This window comes from Bufo bufo, chromosome 3, assembly GCF_905171765.1.
Source record: "Bufo bufo chromosome 3, aBufBuf1.1, whole genome shotgun sequence".
NCBI lineage: Eukaryota > Metazoa > Chordata > Amphibia > Anura > Bufonidae > Bufo > Bufo bufo.
Genome location: NC_053391.1, coordinates 546,521,918 through 546,544,823, shown reverse-complemented (window position 1 = coordinate 546,544,823; position 22,906 = coordinate 546,521,918). Strand labels below are relative to the sequence as shown.

At 43.7% G+C, this 22,906-nt stretch overlaps 1 protein-coding gene across 2 annotated transcripts in view; it reads left to right on the top strand.

Annotated features, from left to right (window-relative positions):
* The window catches only part of ENOX1 (ecto-NOX disulfide-thiol exchanger 1), a 475,770-nt gene that overhangs the window by 24,012 nt on the left and 428,852 nt on the right, over positions 1–22,906 (top strand). For both annotated transcript variants that reach the window (XM_040425425.1, XM_040425426.1), the window contains exon 2: positions 2,340–2,404. The gene's annotated coding sequence lies outside the window, so the exon portion shown is untranslated. The remainder of the gene's footprint in view (positions 1–2,339; positions 2,405–22,906) is intronic.

Below are 22,906 nucleotides of genomic sequence, written 5' to 3'. Positions count from 1 at the left end.
GGCAGTCCGAGCCTGGGCGCAAGTGATTAAAAAAAAAAAGTTTCATTTTGCTCGCGGTCCTAAACCTCCAGTGGCTGCGCCCGGCTGCTGGTGTGCTGGGCCTATTTTCAAGCAGGGGCAAATACCCAGGCGCCAGGACAAAATTCCTAGTCGCCATGGCGACCTGGGATTTGTCGAGCCCTGATATAATATATACATTTTAATATCTTTATAGAAGGTGATAATGTGGAATATTGATACCACTAACAAACTAGGCACCATAGTTTTGTTTGATTATTATGGCACATGAACCTCAAAGTTGACAGTACCCTTTTTTTTTTTTTTTTTCACTTTTGGCGCTTAGTTTTTTTTTTGCTGTGGCTTTTGCTGCAAAAGCAAAACAGTTTTAAAAAAACAACAACCAGGAAGAGCACTGCAAAAAAATAACCTCCTCAAAACATCAAAAAGAAGTATCCTGTATATATGTCCTAAACAGATTATGGTTCTTTCATCTTGTACAACCATACTTTGCATTTTTGAGGTGGTCCTGTTCTATTTCCAAATTTATTATATTACAGAACATGACTTCCCGATCCACTAATTTGATGCCGTTTGTGGAAATTTGAACTCAGTTTGTGTGAATAAGTAGTTCTGTTCTCCACTGCTGCTCTCTGCTTGGATGGGCTGGATAATGTGTTCATAGTGCTATGGGTTCACTTGAGTATCTCATCATAGACAACCCCCCACCATGGGTATCTAATCAGAGATGATCCCCCACCACCACCATGGGTAGCTCATCAGAGACGATCCCCCACCACCACCATGGGTAGCTCATCAGAGACGATCCCCCACCACCACCATGGGTAGCTCATCAGAGACGATCCCCCACCACCACCATGGGTAGCTCATCAGAGACGATCCCTCACCACCACCATGGGTAGCTCATCAGAGACGATCCCCCACCACCACCACCACCATGGGTAGCTCATCAGAGACGATCCCCCACCACCACCACCACCATGGGTAGCTCATCAGAGACGATCCCCACCACCACCACCACCACCATGGGTAGCTCATCAGAGACGATCCCCCACCACCACCATGGGTAGCTCATCAGAGACGATCCCCCACCACCACCATGGGGAGCTCATCAGAGACGATCCCTCACCACCACCATGGGTAGCTCATCCGAGACGATCCCCCACCACCACCATTTTTGCCTGTGGAAACCTTGACTAGCCGGGCAATTGCTCTGTAGTTCTCCTCACGTCTGCATCATGGCTTCTGTTGACACGGTGCAGATCCGTTACGAGTCACACCGGCTGCACTTCAATTGAATGAGGTGCTTCAAGTTCCTCAGAGTTGTTTGTCGTTTTCTTTGACACAGGTGAATACAAGGTGTAATACAAGGGCAGCTAGCGTCCACTAGAATAGGATAAGCTTATACAGAACAACTCTCCATAGTCGCTGTTATAGGGGGTCCTAAACAGACCCCCCCCTCCCCCCCCCCGCGTGATGTCCATATGCCCTACTGGAACAATCCCTTTAACGCATAGAGTCCAGTGTTACAAATGTATTGTTGCCACGTAGAAACTCTTACCAAACATCTGTAATTTGTCATTGCCTGAATACATGTAAGCCCTCATGCACACTACAGTTTTTTTTTATCCATGTGCATGAGCACACTGACCTATTCTATGGGGCCATGCACACATCTGTATTTTTAGCAGATCTTTTAGAAGATCCGTGTGGCCGTTCTGCAATTTATAGAACATGTTCTACTCTGGCTGGCGTTTATGGACGCGAATAGTCCTTACTATTGATGGGAGTGAGAATAATGTGGAATGCACACAGAAGTAATCTATATTTCACAGATCCATTGTTTGCGGACTAAAATACAGAGGTGGCTGTGTGCATGAAGCCTAATACAAACCATTACTTTTAGGCTTGAACGAATCGAGCTTTGGATTATAGATCTGAAGTTGATATGTTCAAAAACTTTGTTTTTAATGCTTTTTCCGTACTGCTTTAAAATGTATTGGCTCCGTGTAGGCAAACTTGGCATCACCTGAAGTTGTGTGAGACTTCGGTGAATTAGTACGGTAATTTAAAATAGGAATCCAGAGTGGGTTTTTGGTACCAGCTGTTACCTCGATACCAAAGCCCACTTCGGATTGCGATTTTTAAATAGTTTTTTAAATATGCTGATAGGAATACCGTACTAATTGACTTTGGATCATGTTCAGTAATTTTTCGAATTTTCTACAGAATGGCGCATTGCTTGTGTGTACTAATGGACCAACACTTGGGGACATATTACCTCTCCATAAATAAATAATAATTTCTTGTTATTTCACCAGGTTTTATGCTGCATCCCAACGCTGCATGGAAGGAGCTTTGGCTGTGGAAAACAATTTATCACCAGGTAATGAATCTGCTTAATAAACATGCATATTAATACATATCCCTTGTGCGTTATTAGAGAAAAAGACCAAATGTGCGTTCGGAAAGATTTACAGTAGCTCCCTTGATGCTTATGTGATGTTGTGTTCCCTTGGTTTCTATATGATCACTATGAACTTATATATAGCAAGAGACGGCACACAGCGCAGCAACCACATTTTGTGGACAGCAGAAATCAGTCATCGGCTTTGTATCTATGGCGCCAAAGACTATTAACTAGGGATGAGCGAATCGACTTCGGATGACACATCCGAAGTCGAGTCGCATAAAACTTTGTTTCAATACTGAACGGAGCGAGCACTCTGTAGAGTATTAGAATGTATTGGCTCCGATGAGACTTCGCATAATATCTAAAGAAATTGATTTATACTGTAAAAAACATTTCCCGAACTTGGGTTTGGTTCCAAGTGGTACTGTTTTTTTTACAGGGATTCGCTCATCCCTACTATTAACTACTTACTATTCATATATGTAATCCTAGTTATAACCACAACCAAATATGCTTTTAAAACAATATGCAGTGTTGTAGGTGGGTACTCACTATGCAGCCCACCTGCTATCTCCTAATTCCATTTTTATTCTCTTTGTCAGTTAAAAATTATTTTTGTATATAGAAGGCTGGGTTCACATCTGCACATTGTGATCTCCGGCACTCTGATCTGTTCACTGTATCCGGGATATAAGCCGGAAAGTGGCCTGATCCCATTACAGTGAATAGAGATCCAGCGGCGCATGGTGGTATTCGGCTATGCCAGATACAGTGAAATCCCGCAGTCTGTTACTCCGCCGGACAAAGGTGCTGTAATTACACTGCTTGTACGAGCACGGTGTTCTCTTCATACAGCTAAATTCAACCCAATGATTGATTGTTTTGGTTAAAATATGTCCATTTTGATCAGCTTTTTAGACGAGTATGTATGCATACCTTAGGGCCAGATTCTGCTCCCTTAAAAATTGCGGTGCAACTATGTGCCTGTATGGACGTTACCCTGTATATTACTGTAGGTGCACATACGCCAGAACATTTTACTGGTAAAATTTACATGTTGTCTTGACCTTGTGGCTCAGCTGTGACGTAAGTGGGCCATGTTCCAGCAATAACAAACATCTCTGGCAGAGATGGATCAGTCTGGCTGTGGAGTGGGAGACAATTGGGATGCATTTAATGAGCATTAAAGGAGTTGTCTCACTCCAGCAAATGGCATTTTATCATGTAGGGAAAGTTAATACAAGGCAGTTAGTAATGTATTATGATTGTCCATTAATTTTTTCATCACGTTATACACTGCTTATATCCACTGGTTATGACCATCCTGTAATCCAATAGTTGATGTGTAAGGATCTATATTGTTAAGATCCGAAACACGTAGACTTGGATGTTTATGATTTTACTGCACTGGATAATTAAAAGATTCCACGTTATTTGGAAGCTGGACCCTTCTCTTTTTTACTTGTAATCCAATAGTGGTGGCCATGCTTGCACACTATAGGAAAAGGTGCTGGTTTTTCTGGTGACTGAGACCTCGGAGGTGTGCCTAGACCGACACCTTTTTCTATAGAGTGCAAACACGGCCACTGCTGCTGGATTGGATAGGTGCAGTGTATAATGTGATGGAAAAATGCCTGAGTTCACCAGGAATGGCTACATAATGCCAGGAACTACCGGTTTACCATTGACTAGATAAATGTCGGCTTTCGGATGGACAGAAAGTTGTGCATGCGCAATTTATTTTATTCCGGAAAGTGGACGGATCCACGACTGATCCCATTTTAGTCAATGGCGGTTCCCAGCATTATTTGGATAAGGTGTACTCCAACAGGCTAGCCCTCTGCCGAAACAGCCTGCTGGGTTTCAGAACTGCAGTGGATGCAGCCTTAAAGGGGTTGTGAAAGTTGAATAAAACCCCCACAGCAACAGTAAATGTGATAAAATAAGAAGTGATACTTGCCACTTCTCTCCTCTGCCGCATTCTCATGTTTGTTTTCCCGGGTGTTGTCCCGTGCACATCAGGTCACCGCTGCAGTCAAGTGACACCAGGGTTCGGCTACAAGTTTATTTGGTAAGCATGGATGTCCGCTCTGACCAGAGCCTGACCCTGGAAGCAGCAGGGGAGTATTGCTTCGTGTTTGCATGTCATCAACTAATTTTAGGCACCATATTAGCCAAAATTTATACTGAGAAATATTCCATGCAGATGTGAGAGAACGCTTTGGCTGCTATGTTTTGTCTTCATCAGCTACCATATAGTCTCACCGGAACTGGAGATTTCTAACGCCACAGCCATTACATTTACTAAATCTACTTTCACGAAGAATCATAACATGTATACGTTTTGGCTTAGGAAATGCGTCTTATGTGCGGTGTAGTTCAGAATGTCCCATGTCCCTGTAGCAGTCAGTCTTATAGGAAACCTGTTTCCATGGAAACAGACTTATAATTACAGTGCGAACACATTTTTGGCCAGGCACACTGGTAGAGTTCATGGAGAAAAATGGCTGCAGAAAGCTTGCCTCGTTCAGTATTTAGGATTACCTTCTGAGCAGGGTCTTATCTTATCATCACAACTTGATAGGAGAAATACATTTTTCCCTTTTCATCCTCCATGACGGCATACCATGAGATATGACCCGCCTCCAACCAGGTAGGGACAGGAAGAATAAATTTCACCCTACTCCAGCTCCTCCTCAATGTCTTCCTATCCCTACAGGTGGAGACGGATTATCCTCATGGCACTTGCTGCGAGGACACTTCTGTGTAAGGCAGTCAGAGGCGGGATAAGAAGATGGAATGCCTTCCACTTGAGGGAAGCAGGCAGCACCCGTGCCTAGTTGGGTATTTGAGGTGCTAGTAAGCGTTGGGATCACTGCTTCTTACCTCCCGCTCTGCGCGTCGGGCGTGGAGGTCCATGTGCGGACTGGACACTTAGGGAGACCCTCCGGTCGTGTTCAAGCTCCTCATCGCAGCCCAAAACCTTTCGGCGCTTGCGATGATGTCACCGGAAGTCGGGTGCGTTCCAGGAGGTACTTCCGGTCTGTGGAATGCACGCTAACGGGGTGGAGCTAAAATTGGCGTGCAGGATCAGGGCGGATGTCATCCGCTAATCTGAGGTCTGCAGATAAGAATGTTTAAAGGGGTCAGAGATAAAGTGGCAAAACATGTCTGAGCCTGGTACAGTCCAAATGGAGACCTCCAAGGGGCCGACTATTGTAAGTTACTGAAAGTCTCTTGGGGAAATGCTGGATATTTTTACTTATGCTAACCCTCTTGTACCTCTGTCTCCCTCTCCTGTATGCTTGTAGAGTGATAAGGATAGGGCTCAGAGAGCTAAGACTAGTCCAAAAACTAAGAAATGTGTTATATGTTCAGTAAAATTACCTGATTTATATACAAAAAAAACTCAACAAAAAATGTACTACAAATATGGCAAAGGATCTAGTTCCTTCTATTAGAGAGGAATTAAGGGATGTAATCAGGGAAGAAATGCGGGCAGCCCTTTCTAAAAATCCTATGCCTTACCCCCCTAGTACATCTGCGTCAAAACATAGGGAATCTAAATTAGGTTACCCCAGTTCACGTCCTCAGAGTCAGGACAAGACTCCGATTCAAAGGGCCTTGTCTCTTCTGATTCCTTTGGATTTGATTCAGAATTTAAAAGGTTTCTCTTCTCCTCTGAGGATACAAAGGAGTTAAGCAAAGCTGTCAGGACGACCATGGATCTCTCGGATGAAAAGGTCTAGAGGAAAAAGTGAGTTTTTCCAGTCCACAAAAATATGCAGGCATTAATAAAAAAGAAATGGAAGACTCCGGATAGGAAGTTTTTTATTCCAAAAAACGATGAGACGTCGCCTTCCATGTAGTGATGAAGACGAGACATTGTTTACGTCCTGTCCTAAAGTAGATTTATCCCTATCAAAATCTTGGACGGGCGACATCAGTTCCAAGATGAAACTATGTAGTTTGCCCTTTCATGGGAATTTGATGTTTGGCCAGGATTTAGAAAGCATCTTAGAGAAGGCTTCGGACTCGAAAAAATTATTTCCTAGGGATACAAATAAAATTTCCCTAGCAGCACACCTAAAAGGATCCCTAATTACAAAAGCGGACTCTTCAACAGAATGGAACATAGAAAAGGAAGTTTTTCTCCAGATTACAGAATTATGGGGTACTCCCCTAGTGGATCTGTTTGCCTCAGCAGAAACCCCTTCGATGGGAATATAGGAGTAGACGCGCTGGCATATGCCTTTCCTCCTCTTCAGTTAGTTCCCAGGGTGCTTAAAAAGATCCGCCTAGACAAGGCCCATGTGATTTCAATAGCCCCTCTGTGGCCGAAAAAGCAGTGGTTCCCTCTTCTGAAGCTCCTGTCAATTCAGAGCCCATGGATTCTTCCCTGGAGACAAGATCTGTTGTCACAGGGTCCAGTATCATCCCAAAGTGGAAAGGTTACATCTGGCAGCTTGGAACCTGAGAGGGTGACATTGAGGTCAAAGGGCTTATCGGATTCCATAATTGAGACCATGGCGGCTAGCAGGAAAGAAGTTGCTTCCAAGATTTATTCTAATAGAAAGAGGGAATCCAGCTTCTTGTGGAGTAAAAAATAGTTCTTTATTGGCTCATCGTATAAAATCCACCAAAATCACAGGAAAAAGGTGCACAATAACATGTTTCGGGCTACAGAATCCAGCCCTTCATCAAGACGTCTTGATGAAGGGCTGGATTCTGTAGCCCGAAACATGTTATTGTACACCTTTTTCCTGTGATTTTGGTGGATTTTATACGATGAGCCAATAAAGAACTATTTTTTACTCCACAAGAAGCTGGATTCTCTCTTTCTATTGGATATTCTATTAGGCCCAGTTCTGGCCTTTTTTTTCGTGCTCCGTGGATTAAAGTCAGAGGTGAGAGCTACAGCCATTTCTATCATTGTTTAAGATTTATTCTAAGATCTGGAGAAGGTTTTGTAGTTGGTGTACTCAATCGGGGAACTCTTCTCAGAGATTTTCCATCCAGGCAATTTGGGGATTCTTACAAACAGGTTTTGAGAAAGGGTTGCGTCCAGATACCTTAAGAGTACATATATCAGCATTAAAGAGGACCTTTCACCGATTCTTACCCTATGAACTAAGTATACAGACATGTGGAGCGGCGCCCGGGGATCTCTCTGCACTTACTATTATCCCCGGGCGCCGCTCCGTTCTCCTGCTATGCCCTCCGGTATCTCCGTTCCCTAAGTTATGGTAGGCGGAGTCTGCCCTAGCGCTGGCCAATCGCATTGCAGAGCTCACAGCCTGGGAGAAAATAACCTCCCAGGCTGTGAGCTCTGCGCTGCGATTGGCCAGCGCTAGGGCAGACTTCGCCTACCATAACTTAGGGACTGGTATCTCCGCCTACTATAACTTAGTGAGCGGAGATACCGGAGGGCATAGCGGGAGAACGGAGCGGCGCCCGGGGATAATAGTAAGTGCAGTGAGATCCCCGGGCGCCGCTCTACATATCTGTATAGTTAGTTCATAGGGTAAGAATCGGTGAAAGGTCCTCTTTAAGTTCGGTGTTTGATGAAAAAATTGCGGACCACCTATGGGTTATCCGGTTTTTGAAAGGGCCGATAGATTAAGACTCTTTTTAAGACCTACTGTTCCTCCCTGGGATCTTAATTTGGTTCTATCAGGTCTGACAAATCCTCCCCTTTTGAACCCCTTTCAGAAGCCTCGCTGAAGTATGTTTCTCTAAAAACCCTATTTTTAGTAGCAATTACCTCAGCACGTAGAGTAAGCGAGATCCAAGCTCTAAAAATAGTGGAAACATTTTGCATAGTTTTCGCAGACAGGATGGTTTTTTGATAGGATAATTCTTTCCTTCCTAAAGTCGTATCTATTATTATTCCATCTTTTTGTTCAGATCCAAAATCAGAAGGGGAAGAGAAGTTTCAAAGACTGGACATGCATAGGGCTATCTTGTTCTACCTAGAGACCACAAAGCCTTTCAAAAAAACTGATTACTTGTTTGTACAATTCTGTGGGGCACATAAAGGTCATAAGACCACAAAGAATTCCTTGTCCAGATGGATAAAAATGGCCATATTGGAATCCTATTGGTCCTTATGGGTATCTCCACCTAAGTCTTTGACAGCCCACTCTACAAGATCTGACGCACCATCTTGGGCTGAAAGAGCAAGTGCTTCGTTAGAGCAGATCTGTAGGGCAGCGATGTGGTCAAGCCCTCACACGTTTACTAAACATTACAGGGTAGATACTAGGGCTAGTCAGGAGCTTTCCTTTTGCAGGAAGGTATTGCAGGCCATAGTCCCTCCCTAAATAAAAATTAATCTGTTATATCTCATGGTATGCCGTCAGAGAGGATGAAAGGGAAAAACCATATTACTTATCGGTAATTTCCTTTTCATGAATACTCCATGACTACATGGTCCCCCCCCCCCCCCCCCCCAAAAAAATGTAATAATAAATAAATTTCTATGTATAGCAATGGGATTGTATATAGGTGAAGGTATGTGTTGGTATGAATGAAAAAAAAAGAGGAAAAGACTCTCTAGGCTGTGGGTTCAGAAACACATTGAAGAGTAGCCGGAGGAGGGTCAAATTTATTCTTCCTGTCCCTACCTGGTTGGAGGCGGGTCATCTCTCATGGTATGCCGTCATGGAGGATTCATGAAAGGAAATTACCAGTAAGTACCGTATTTTTCGCCCTATAAGACGCACTCCCGCTGGGGGCCAGCATTGCTCTTCGTGTTCCCTCAGCAGCACAGGGGAGAAGGAAGCAGTGTCTCCCTCCCCCCTGTGCTGCTGCTGCTGCCACCACCAATGAGAGGACAGGGGACAAGAGGATGGGAGGCCACTGCGCCACCAATGAAGATAACCGTCTCATTCATTTATATACAGGAGGCGGGAGCTGGCTGCAGAATCACATTGCCGGCTCCCGACCTCTATGAGCGGTAGCTGCAATCTGCGGTAGTTAACCCCTCAGGTGCCGCGGATTGCAGCTACCGCTCATAGAGGTTGGGAGCCGGCTATGTGATTCTTCAGCCAGCTCCCGCCTCCTGTATATGAATTCATGAGAGATTTATCTTCATTGGTGGCGCAGTGCGCCCCCCAGTATTAATCATTGGTGGCGCAGTGCGCCCCCCCCACCCCAGTATTAATCATTGGTGGCGGTGGCCACAGGGTCCCCTCTCCCCTCCTCCTCCAATCGGATCCCCAGCAGTGTAAGCCTGGGGCTCCGATCAGTTACCATGGCAGCCAGGACGCTCCTGAAGCCCTGGCTGCCATGGTAAGCGCCATGCTGCTATGTGCACAAAGCACAGAGCAGCAGGGACAGTGTGAGGTCCTATTCACCCTGATAGAGCTCTATCAGGGTGAATAGGACAAGGGTTCTAGTCCCTAAGGGGGCTAAAAGTTAGTAAAAAAAAAAAAAAAAAAAAGTAAAAAAACACCAAAATATTAAGTATAAAAAAAAAAAAGATTTACAAAAAAAAAAAAAATACACGTTAACAATAAACATACTCATTTTCAGCAGCTTTGTGTAGGAATTTTTTTTTTTTCAAAAATGAAAATTCACAGAATATCGGTATAAATTATCGGCTATCGGCCTGACAGTTCACAAATTATCGGTATCGGCCCTAAAAAATCTATATCAGTCGATCCCTAGTCTACAGCTCTGTAAACAGGGCGCGTCCATGACCCCCAATCTGCTGAATTGTGCAGGTCCCAGCAGTGGAGCCCCTAGTGATCATACAGTACATTAATCGCCCATCCTGTGGATTAGGATGGATGTTTTTAGGGGGGGGGGGGGGAGGACTTTTTAAAAAATTTTTTTAAATGCCAGTAGTATGGCACATGACAGCTCAGGACACTGACTGCAGTCGTCACGTGCTGGATGCATGTAAACAAAGCCACGGACGACCACCCGAGCTCCTGCACTGGATCGGTGGGAAATTAAGTAGGTGAGTATTGTTTTTGCAATTTATAACCATTTATTTTTATTCAGATGTTTGTAATAAAATAAACGTAGTTTGAGGACATCTTTAAATTTTATTTGTATTCACAGTTTGCCTTTTGTTCAGTATCTACTTGCTTTAGAATAATGAGAAAAGTAAAATACTAAGTTGCCCGCTTTGTCACATAGACTGGCACCCCTTGTTTAGTAATGTACTGTTTCTTGCCTTCCTTATCCATAATTTGCGGTTTGCTCGAAAACCTAAACTGCAATTCGATTTTATGAAAGTGTTTTGTTAATAAAAAGATGTCTACCTGATGAAGTATATTTATCTGAAAATATATCTATGTAATGTTTTACCTTGTCATTCACAAAATGCAAACTACTGAAGTCACTGCTATGGTTTATCTGCTTTAAGATCACAATGTTTCCTAAGTGTGAACTGGAGGCTCAAGAACAAATATATTGAAATGTCAAAAGTTTAAAGGGGTTATTCAGTACTTAAAGGGTAACTGTCATATTTTTTATTTATTTACTAGTTCATTAGAGCTAGGCATGTATGCCTGAGTTAGTCTGTCAATGATTGTCAAAAGATCTGTAATTACCTTATAATAACAGCTTTCATGAATGTCCTTTGTCTCTTTCCACTGCTCCCTTAAAAGACTGTTGCTAGGGTTTGTCTGTCTTCCTTTTAGTATAAACAGGGGCGGTCTTCCACACTGCATGCCTGCATTAGGCTTCACAGTGAGGAGGCGTGTCTCTCAGTAATCCAATCTGATTGGCTGGCAGGGAGCTGCTGGCTACAGCAAGTTTGTATGTGAAGTGAGGGAAAGCAGTTTTGGCCTCAGAGAACTGGCAGAGGAGCCATATTGAGATGGTAAATGTTTAAACATCCGTAACTAAGGGAAAAACTCATGGAAAACAGTGGTATGTGAAGAAACTAAAGATTGCTTTATGCATAATGCTGCTGCAGCAGTAACCTATGCTAAAACAGATTTTAATTTTTTTTTTAAATCAACACCTGACAGTTACCTTTTAAAAATACCTCGACGTGTGGCCGACCCATGGTGGTGTTCATACTTACCTGGTGCCTGCTGCTGGGTTCTGGCTCCGTTGCTCCCTGGCTGTCTCTGCGGCTCTGCGATGCTGTGGCATCAACATTCTATTGACAGTCGCCACGTGACCGCTGCAGCCAATCACTGGACTCAGCGGTGACCTGTCACTCGTCACATGCTGCATAGGTGACAGGTCAACGTTGCGTCCAGGAACCGATTCAAGGTAATTATGAACCCCACCATAGATTAGCCACTGTCTGAGGTGTTTTTAAGTCTTCTATAACGCCTTTAAGTGGCTACTCCTGTCACAGAGGCCATGTTTCCAGAATATGGCATCACGGAGACCCCCACTAATCATGAAAGGAAAGGAATGATGCAGCTCAGGACACTTGCTGAGATTTTTTACTAAGGCCTCGGGCACACTGCCGTTGTGCAGCCTTCCCGTGCATTGGGGACCGCAATTTGTGGTCCCAAAAGCACGGGCACCATCCGTGCGGCTAACACGACGGATCCAGACCCATTCAACTTAAATGGGTCGGTGATCCATTCGCACCATAAAAAAGTGTGCGCGCGGAGGCAGGGACATTCTCCATTCTGTACTGTGGCTCCAAATTGCTGACCCATTCAAGTGAATGGATCCGCATCCTTGAAGCGGGAAGCACATGACTGGTGCCCGCATATTGCAGACCCGCTGTTTGCCGTGTGCATGAGGCCTAACACAGTGGGGTTTCCATGGTGGCACTGTACAGAAAAAAGTGTTGGCCCCTTTTTTCTGGCGATTAGAGCAGCTCTCAGCAGTTGGATGACACATCCTTGCAAACATATTTTGTTCTCAAAGAAGTTCTAAGCCATTTAGAAATAGTAGTAGCTTTGTGATGCAGACCTTTATGTCATTGCCAGTGTCCGTGTTTTGCAGATCTGCAATTTGCGGATTCGCAGAACACTTACGGACGCGTGAATAAACCCTTAGGCTACGACACATAGGGCACAACTACACTGCTACATGTGTCGCGCGACATTGATGTTGCACAACAATTTTTATAATGATAGTCTATGGTGTCGCACTGCGACATACTGCGGATTTTTGGATGGATTTTTTGCTGCTGTCCCAGTGCGACACCATAGACTATCTTTATAAAAATTGTCGCGCAGCCCTAGCCTAATACTTACAGATATCATCAAATGTATGTTTTAAAACACTTGTTTTGACTGAAGCAGACCAGACACTTTGGATAAATGTTGGCTGGACCGGTTGACCATCTAATGTGTATTGCAGCATCCTAACTCACCTGATAGGAGGTGTTGATCTATGCTCAGGGTAAGTCATCAGGGTCTGCCACCCGGGATCCCCACAGATCGGATACTGTTTGAGAAAGCACCGTCGCTGCAGCCTTCTCGCAGCGTACCAAACATAGTGCCAAACATTGTATTAGGGATCGACCGATATAGATTTTTTTAGGGCCAATACCGATAATTTGTGAACTTTCAGGCCGATAGCCGATAATTTATACCGATATTCTGGGAATTTTCATTTTTGAAATAGATTCCTATACAAATCTGCTGAAAATTAATGTTTATTGTTAACGTGTAGGGTTTTTTTTTTTTTGTAAATCTTTCTTTTTCATTTATACTTAATATTTAGGTGTTTTTTATTATTATTATTATTATTATTATTATTATTATTTTTATTTTATTTTATTTTTTTACTAACTTTTAGCCCCCTTAGGGACTAGAACCCTTGTTTTATTTACCCTGATAGATCTCTATCAGGGTGAATAGGAGCTCACACTGTCCCTGCTGCTCTGTGCCCTGTGCACACAGCAGCATTGAGCTTACCATGGCAGCCAGGGCTTCAATAGCGTCCTGGCTGCCATGGTAACCGATCGGAGTCCCAGGATTCCACTGCTGGGGCTCCAATCGGAGGAGCAGGGGAGAGGGGATCCTGTGGCCACTGCCACCAATGATTAATGCTTGGGGGGGCGCACTGCACCCCCAATATTTTTAATACTGGGGTGGGGGGTGGGGTGCGCACTGCGCCACTAATGATTAACACTGGTGGTTTGGGGGGCGCACTGCGCCACCAATGAAGATATATCTCTCATTAATTCGTATACAGGAGGCGGGAGCTGCCTGCAGAATCACATAGCTGGCTCCCGACCTCTATGACCGGTAGCTGCAATCCACGGCACCTGAGGGGTTAACTACCGCAGATCGCAGCTACTGCTCATAGAGGTCGGGAGCCGGCTATGTGATTCTGCAGCCAGCTCCCGCCTCCTGTATATGAATTAATGAATGAGTTATCTTCATTGGTGGCGCAGTGGCCACAGCCCCTCGTCTTCTCTCCTCTCAGTGGCGGCAACAGCACAGGGGGAGGGAGACACTGCTTCCTTCTCCCCTGTGCTACTGAGGGAACACGGAGAGCGCTGTCAGCAGCGCAATCTGTGTGCCCAAAACGTTATTGAAATATCGGCAAAATAGATGCCGATACCAATAACTGTGAAAATACTGATTATCGGCCGATAATATCGGTAAAACCGATAATCGGTCGATCCCTACATTGTATAGCTGCTCGGCTTGATATCATATAAGTCAGGCATGCTCAACCTGCGGCCCTCCAGCTGTTGTAAAACTACAACTCCCAGCATGCCCTGCTGTAGGCTGATAGCTGTAGGCTGTTCAGGCATGCTGGGAGTTTTAGTTTTGCAACAGCTGGAGGACCGCAGGTTGAGCATGTCCGATATAAGTGAATGGGGCTGAGTGCAATAACAAGGCAAGCCGCTATCAAATGCATGGCGCTGTGCTTGGTAAGAACAGAGAAGGCCGCGGCGCTGATCGTGGGGGTCCCACCAATCAGATACTGATGACTTATACTAAGGATAGTTAGTGAAATGAGTGAAATGGCCGGCACTGCTCACCTGGTTTGTTTGGCGGTGTGCGTGTCAACGGGCAGGCATCCCAGTAATAATGCTGTAAAGGAATGACCGGCACTCGCGCTTGATTTTCAAATGCAGAAATTTTAATTCAAGTCACTTCTTTTCCATTAGTGACGCGTTTCAGCTCTCACATGTGCTTTCATCAGACTATATTCACACATCCTCACAGTATGTCTTAAATAGCAAAAAAATGAAAGAAACAAAGGACCTGACGTCATACCACTGACTCCTCCCCCTGATCAGATACACTCAGATGGGGAAGCTTCACCTGTTTCCACTCGCTTCAATGAAAAAAGTTCCACAATTAATTCCGCTGAAAAAAACTAAATAATTTTAAATATCAAATCAAACTACTTATATTGTATTCACGGTTTAGGCCTCTTGGCTCCATCGTTTATAAACGATGGATCCAATATGCCTCTTTCTGCAAAAGTAATTTATTGCGATCGCCACCACGGCGAGGTAATGGAACACCTTCTATCACCTGGTAACGCAACTGCGCTATAGTATGTTTTTTTCTCATGAAAGTGGTATGGTACGGGGAGCAGTAAGTTACCCTTTCTAATGGTGGATTTGTGTTTGCTCAACCTATCCTTTATTCTCATAGAGGTTTCCCCCACATATAATAATCCGCACAGACATTTCAAAATATAAACAACAAATCTGCTGTCACACGTGAATACGCCTTTTATGGGAATTCTTTCCCCTGAATGCGGGTGTGAGAAACAAGTCCCCCTGATCACGCTTGAGCAATTTACCCAATTCAGACATGGGAATGTACCCTGTCTGGGAGAGGACAACACATCTCGTCTATTACTGCCAATGTCGGCCCTGACTATTTTATCTTTGATATTATCTGCCCTTTTAAAGCATAACATAGGGGGTCTCTGAAATTCCTCAATCTGAGGATATGATTTAGGAACTGTATGCCAATGTTTATTGACAATGCCCCTTAGTTGTTGAGTCAATGGGTGATATTTGACCACCAATGGGATGCGCGGTGGCTTCTCTGTCCTAAAGCTTCCTGAAGTGTCTAGTTTTTCCCTCTGCTCTTGTAAAAGTCGCCTCGGGTAACCTCTGGCTATAAACTTATACTCCATTTCCTGTAACCTAATCTCACGGACCTCCGTATTGCTGACTATTTTCCTGACTCTCTGAAATTGAGAGAAGGGATGGATTTCTTTGTAGAGACCGGATGGCTACTTGAAAAAGCAAGTAAGCTATTGCGATCCGTCTCCTTTGTAAATAGATCAGTGTACAATCCACCCTCTTCCCCCTTCAGAACCCATGTATCTAAAAAGGAAATGTTATCCATGTCATAATCCATGACAAACTGAAGCTCCGCCCAGATAGAGTTCAGGTGGATAGCAAACTCTGTGAGGGATCGAATGTTGCCCCGCCATACGCAAAAAATGTCGTCAATAAAACGACGCCAGAAAATACAATGCTGTGTGTACAATGGGTCAGAATAAACAAAATGACTCTCAAAATATGACATATAGCTATTTGCGTACGGCGGTGCGACATTCGATCCCATGGCGGTCCCGCGGCGCTGTTGATAAAAAGAATCTTGGAATAGAAAATAATTCTCCAAGTACTATACTCAAGAGTGATAGGAAAAAATATTTTTCTTTTACTTCATACGAACTAGCTTCTAACAGTTCTGCGACCGCTGCAAGTCCCTTCTCATGCATTATAGAAGTGTAGAGGCTGCATACGTCAAAAGTGACCAGTATGCAGTCCCTATCAATTGCCAAAAGATTGATTTCAGATAAGAAGTGACCTGTATCACGTATATATGATGGTGATTTCTGGGTCAGAGGGGTCAATACCTTTTCTAAAAGGATTTCTGGGCCTCTATGAGAATAAAGGATAGGTTGAGCAAACACAAATCCACCATTAGAAAGGGTAACTTACTGCTCCCCGTACCATACCACTTTCATGAGAAAAAACATACTATAGCGCAGTTGCGTTACCAGGTGATGGAAGGTGTTTCACTACCTCGCCGTGGTGGCGATCGCAATAAATTACTTTCGCAGAAAGAGGCATATTGGATCCATCGTTTACAAACGATGGAGCCAAGAGGCCTAAACCGCGAATACAATATAAGTAGTTTGATTTGAGATTTAAAATTATTTAGTTTTTTTCAGCGGAATTAATTGTGGAACTTTTTTCATTGAAGCGAGTGGAAACAGGTGAAGCTTCCCCATCTGAGTATCTGATCAGGGGGAGGAGTCAGTGGTATGACGTCAGGTCCTTTGTTTCTTTCATTTTGTTATACTGTGAGGATGTGTGAATATAGTCTGATGAAAGCACATGTGAGAGCTGAAACGCGTCACTAATGGAAAAGAAGTGACTTGAATTAAATTTCTGCATTTGAAAATCAAGCGCAAGTGCCGGTCATTCCTTTACAGCATTATTACTGGGATGCCTGCCCGTTGACACGCGCACCGCCAAACAAACCAGGTGAGCAGTGCCGGCCATTCCTTTTACACCATTATCCTAAGGATAGGTCATCAGTAGTAAAATCTTTGAAACCCCCTTTAAGCATCATTTTGCATCTGTATTTGGTTTCTGTTCTATGCAGCTTATATTTCAATGGATTGATTTTTTGACTTTTTGTGTAGACTAGTCATGCCATGCTATTTTTTGGTGAAGTTTGTTTGGCCAAGCTGTGGCTCTGGTGATAATTCTTGTGCATCGTTTTTCATATATTGTGGCGTGTATTTACTCCTACAAAGGAAGGCTTATCTCCTGAGAAGATAGCAGTGACAGACTTCCTGAGGTTTCCTACTTGATTATTGTTTTTTTGTGTTAAATAAAAATAATATTCCACCAGAGAATTGAGAAGCAATGGATCCAGGTAAGAAAATGACATTCCTTTTTGAGATGGTTCATTAGACATCTGTGAACTGCTCATGCAGAGAATCTCTAATGCTAGTTGCCTTACTGCGACCTTGTTCAGTGTTTTCACTACGTTCTTGTTCTCTTTGAGGACTGTTCTTTTTGAGAGCTTATTCGCCATTTTTGCTTCGCGACAACATTTTCTTAATGCAAGAAAAGCATTTTGCAGGGCAACCACTATGACAGCACATGCTTACCATCCAGCAGATAAATACTACAGTGGGAATTAATGAGGTTTGTTCATGAACAGCTTGTCCAATGGAAGGTATATAAAATACATTCTTATTTCCCACCGGCTTGGTCAAAGCAAATTGCATGAATCCATGCCAAACCATGGCTAGTTTGCCCACTAGGATAGAGATCCACAACTTTTATTTAATCCTTAAAGGGGTCGTCCCACCAAAAGAAAATTCTACATTACCTGGATCTGAATACCTTTGTGACTGCATGTAATTAAAACTTTTGTATAGCCACAAATATTCACTGAAATCTATCTGCATAGCGCCTCTTGCTGTATGTCCAGCTCACTGAGGTTGACATACGTGCTCAGTTCCATCCTTAACCCCTTAAGGATCTCCGCCGTATATGCACAGCAGAAGTCAGGTCCCTAAACATTGCGCCCGTTTGCACGTGCAGCTGGTGTCATAGCCACCAGGTTTGTGCTGTTTTAAATAGCAAAGACCCGGGGCACATGTATGTGATCAGCCACAAGGCTGATCGCATACATTTTACCCTTCAGATGCCGTGGTCAAATGTGACCACGGCATCTGATCACTCCGGAAGCGGAAGTCTTGCGCTTCCGCTCCAGTAACATCGTTCCTCGACTGCGATCGGGGAACCTGTTGCATCTCTGAAGAAGCTCAAAGCCTCAAGCAGGCTTCGGCGCCTATTTCAGGAATATACCAATACAGGCCACTAGGTGGCAGAATTATATTTTTATATTCCAAATGAAGTGTTCAATGATGGCTATATAGCCATCAATGAACACAATGGGCAATCCAATGATTGATAGTTATTGTCACCCAAGGTGACTTAAAAAAAGAAAAAGTAAAAAAAAAAAAAAAAGAAAAAGTCTTTACAAGTATACAAAAAAATTAAAATAAATAAAAGTTCAAATCACCTCCCCTTCCTTAAAGGAAATAAAAAAATTCAATAAAAAAGAACAGATCGTCCCGCAAAAAATTTGCCCTCACACAGCCCCATACACGTAACTAGAAAAAAGTCATAGGGGTCAGAATATGGTTATAAAAACTTTTTTTTTGTCCTCAAAGGTTTTAATTTCTTTATTTTTTTGTATTAAAACGCAAGAAAAATTATACAAGTGTTGGATCGTTGTAACCGTACTGACCTGGAGAATGAAGATAACAAGTCAATTTTTACAGCATAGTGTACAGTGTAAATAAAAAATAAACCTTTATCAGAATTGAGTTTTTTCCCAATTCTACCCAATTTGGATTTCTTTTTCCCACTTCCTACTACATGGTATGCAACCGTAAATGGTGCCATTAGAAAGTACAACTTGTCCTGCAAATAATAAGCCCTCATAAGGCTATGTGAATGGAAAAATAAAAAGTTAGGACTATGCCAATGCGGGGAGAGAAAAACAAAAACACAAAAATGGAAAATCCCAGGACATGCCCATTGAGAGTTCTCTCTTCGTGAGCTTTCAGCTTAAAATAAATCTAGCAGAGCAATTGAGCAACAAATGTGCAGATATCTGGATCCATGTGAGGTACAGGGCAGATTCTAGCTTTGTTAGAGAGAGCTTGTCATGTACTACTGTATTTTACAGACTAAGACGCACTAGCATTTAGAGGAGGAAAATAATAATAAAAAAAAAATCTTTCATCGCACTTCAGATCATACCCCCAATCTTCATCAGACCCCAAAATTCTGACCCCAGGCTATATCAAACACTCGTCGTATCCCCAAACTCATCACCTCTTTCCTCCATCAGCCACAGATCAGCCCCCCACCAACCTCCATTAGACCCTCATGAACCTTAGTTCACACCCCCATGAGCCTCAGATTAGACCCCTAACCTATGCATTGCAAAAGGTTAAATTTACAATTAAAATCTTCAGCAAAAATTGGCATGCTTTAGATTTGAAAGTGCAACACAAGTCAATTTCCAATTGACATTTTTCTTTTTTTATTGCAGCATGTGGATGAGATTAAGTAAAATCTCATTCACTTCACTGGTACTGTAAAACACCGCAGACGTTTTGTACACAATTCCGTGGCAGATGATCTGCAGCAATTTACCTTTTAGGCCGTACACGCACGAGCGAGTTCAGTGCGTGAAACTTGCAGTGTGTGTCAGTGTGAGGTCCCGTTCTGACCTCCGCTCCTCTGACAGGATTGCATAGCATTAGGTCTTATTCTCGTGTCAGTGTTTTGGTCAGGGATTTTTCCCATCAGTGATTGTGAGCCAAAACCAGGACTTGAGCCTCCACAGAGGTAAGGTATAATGGAAAATTCTGTGCCTGTTCTGTGTTTAGAGCCACGCCTGGTTTTGGCTCAAAATCACTGACTGTTCGAATAAGGCCTTAGGCCTCATGCACGCGACCGTATGTATTTTTCAGTCCACAAAAAATATGGATGATGTCCGTGTGCATTCCGTATTTTGCGGAATGGTACAGCTGGCCCCTAATAGAACAGTACTATCCTTGTCCGTAATGTGGACAATAATAGGACATGTTCTATTTTTTGGCGGAACGGAAATACGGACATATGGAAATTGAATGCACACCGAGTAAGTTCCGTTTTTTTGCGGACCCATTAAAATGAATGGTTCCGTATACGGTCCGCAAAAAAAACGGAACGGACACGGAAAGAAAATATGTTTCTGCTCATGAGGCCTTATACTGATTTATAATGATGTGTGACCCTCCTGAGAGCCCTGGAATCTACTGAATTACACTGACATAATGCTGTCAGTGTAATACAATAGCAGGGTCACACAGTATTAAGCCTCATGCAGACGTCTGTGGAACACTGTCTGTGAGATACCGGACTGGCATTGCAGGAGCGCCCGGCGTCATAGCAACCAATGACGCAGTGCGCTCCTGCAATGCCAGTCCGGTATCTCAAAGACCGTGTTCCACGGACGTCTGCATGAGGATTTATAAATCGCTGTGTGCGATCCTGTCATAGGAGTGGAGGCCAGAATGGGAACTCACGCTGACACACGCTGCGAGTATCACACATTGAACTCACTTGTGCGTGTCTGGCCTTAGACCAAAAAAAGGAGGGAGGGAAGCAATTTATAATGTATATCTGAACCATATATCCCAAATGTGATTACAATTTGTTCTTCATGATTTCAGGGAGGGAATGACTGATCTATTTATTACAAGTCCAGAGAAATCCCTGCTTGATGACCACTATATTTTCTCCAGGTTTAAGAGCCTCTAGAAACCTTTACATGAGAAGCCCCTCTGTAATATGCACTTTACTTCGCTGCGGGCTTCAGGTTTAGTGGCCCTTTTCAGGAGAGAGCAATAGTAAAGTGATGCTTTTTGGGAGGCCTGCTGCTAAATGTCCTAGATGATCAGCTGGCTGTTGAATAGGACTCTGAACAGCTAAGGGGACATTCATTCAGAGAATAAGGTCTGTGACAGTAAGGCCTCTTTCACACGGGCGTTACGGAAAAATGTGCGGGTGCGTTGCGGGAACATGCACTATTTTTCCGCACGAGTGCAAAACATTGTAATGCGTTTTGCAGTCGCGTGAGAAACATCGCGCTTGTTTGGTACCCAAACCCGAACTTCTTCACAGAAGTTAGGGCTTGGGATCGGTGTTCTGTAGATTGTATTATTTCCCCTTATAACATGGTTATAAGGGAAAATAATAGCATTCTGAATACAGAATGCATAGTACAATAGGGCTGGAGGGGTTAAAAAAATTAAATAAAATAATAATTAAACTCACCTTAATCCACTTGTTCGCGCAAGCCCGGCTTCTCTTCTGTCTCCTTCTTTGCTGATTGCAGGAAAAGGACCTGTGGTGACGTCACTCCGGCCATCACATGGTCCATCACATGATCCATCACCATGGTAAAAGATCATGTGATGAGCGGAGTGACGTCACCACAGGTCCCTTTCCTGCAATCAGCACAGAAGGAGACAGAAGAGAAGCCGGGCTGCGCGATCAAGTGGACTAAGGTGAGTTTAATTTTTTTTTTTTTTTCACGCAACCCCATTCATTTCTATAGGTCCTGCGTTACGTGAAAAACACACAAAGAGGAGCATGCTGCGATTTTCACGCAACGCACAAGTGGTGCATGAAAATCACCGCTCGTGTGCACAGCCCCATAGAAATGAATGGGTCATGATTCAGTGCGGGTGCAATGCGTTCAACTCATGCATCGCATCCGCGCGGAATACTAGCCCGTGTGAAAGGGGCCTAAGGGTTAATGGTCTAATCCCCTAGAGTCTTGTTTTTGGATGGAATAAAACATAATCCTCCATAATCCTTTTAGAATAGAGACTTTCCTTCCTATCTACAATAATTAAATTTGATAACGTGTATGCAGATTGTTTGTATGGAGCAGTGTGGCCGGCAGTCACCAGTCTCGATGTGTTCTTTGCCTTTTTTATATCATATAGATGTACATAAAATTATAGACCAGGGCGTCAATGAATACATAAGTAGGAAGAACTCAAGTCTATCCAACAGCGCAAAGAAAAATGTCTTCCATCAAGATTGAAAATATATATATATACTTTATTTAATTTATACAAAACTTGTAGATAGAACATCAGCAGGTGAGACCCCAAGAGAGAGCAAAGAGGGACCTGCAGAGTCCGTCAGCCTCCGAGTCTAATCCAGCAATGGAACCACTATCGCAATATGTCCACAGAAACATTATTAGCACCCAGGGCATGATGGCCACAGATGGTTTACTTACAAAACCTATATAGGGGCAGGATAAGAAGTAAATTCATGTCAGTGCCGTCTGTGGCACGCCGACTCTGCAGTCGCCTCCCCAGAAGAAGCCTGTGTGGCGAAACGGCGTTGGGAGGAGGCGACTGCAGAGTCGGCGTGCCACACACGGTACTGACATGAATTGACTTCTTATCCTGCCCCTATACTATATAGGTTTTGTAAGTAACCCATCTGGGGGCATCGTGCCCTGGGTGCTAATAATGTTTCTGTGGACATATTGCAATAGTGGTTTCATTGCTGGATTACACTCTGAGGCTGACAGACTCTTTGCTCTCTCTTGGGGTCTCACCTGCTGCTGTTATATCTGCAAGTTGATCCAGAGGAAGCCCAAAAAAAACAGAGGTAGAAGCCAATTTTCCTCACTTAAAGGGACACTGACAGGCCTTCTGAGCATAGTTAGCTCTTTATATGCCCCCCTAGGTCTTATAATAAGTTCCCAATTCATATAAGTATTATCCCTGTGCGCATTATAAAACGTTAAAAATAATCTTTATAATCACCTCTCCTTTCTGCCCAAGGGGCGTTCTTTGCGACGCATTTGTGCCCAGCCGCGTCCCAACTGCCGGGTCCTTAGACACGCCCATCTCATTAGTATTCACTTCGCTGGGCGGTATTTCTCAGTCCCCGACATTCGGAGATCATGCGCATGCGCCCGGCACCCTCGCTCGCCGGGA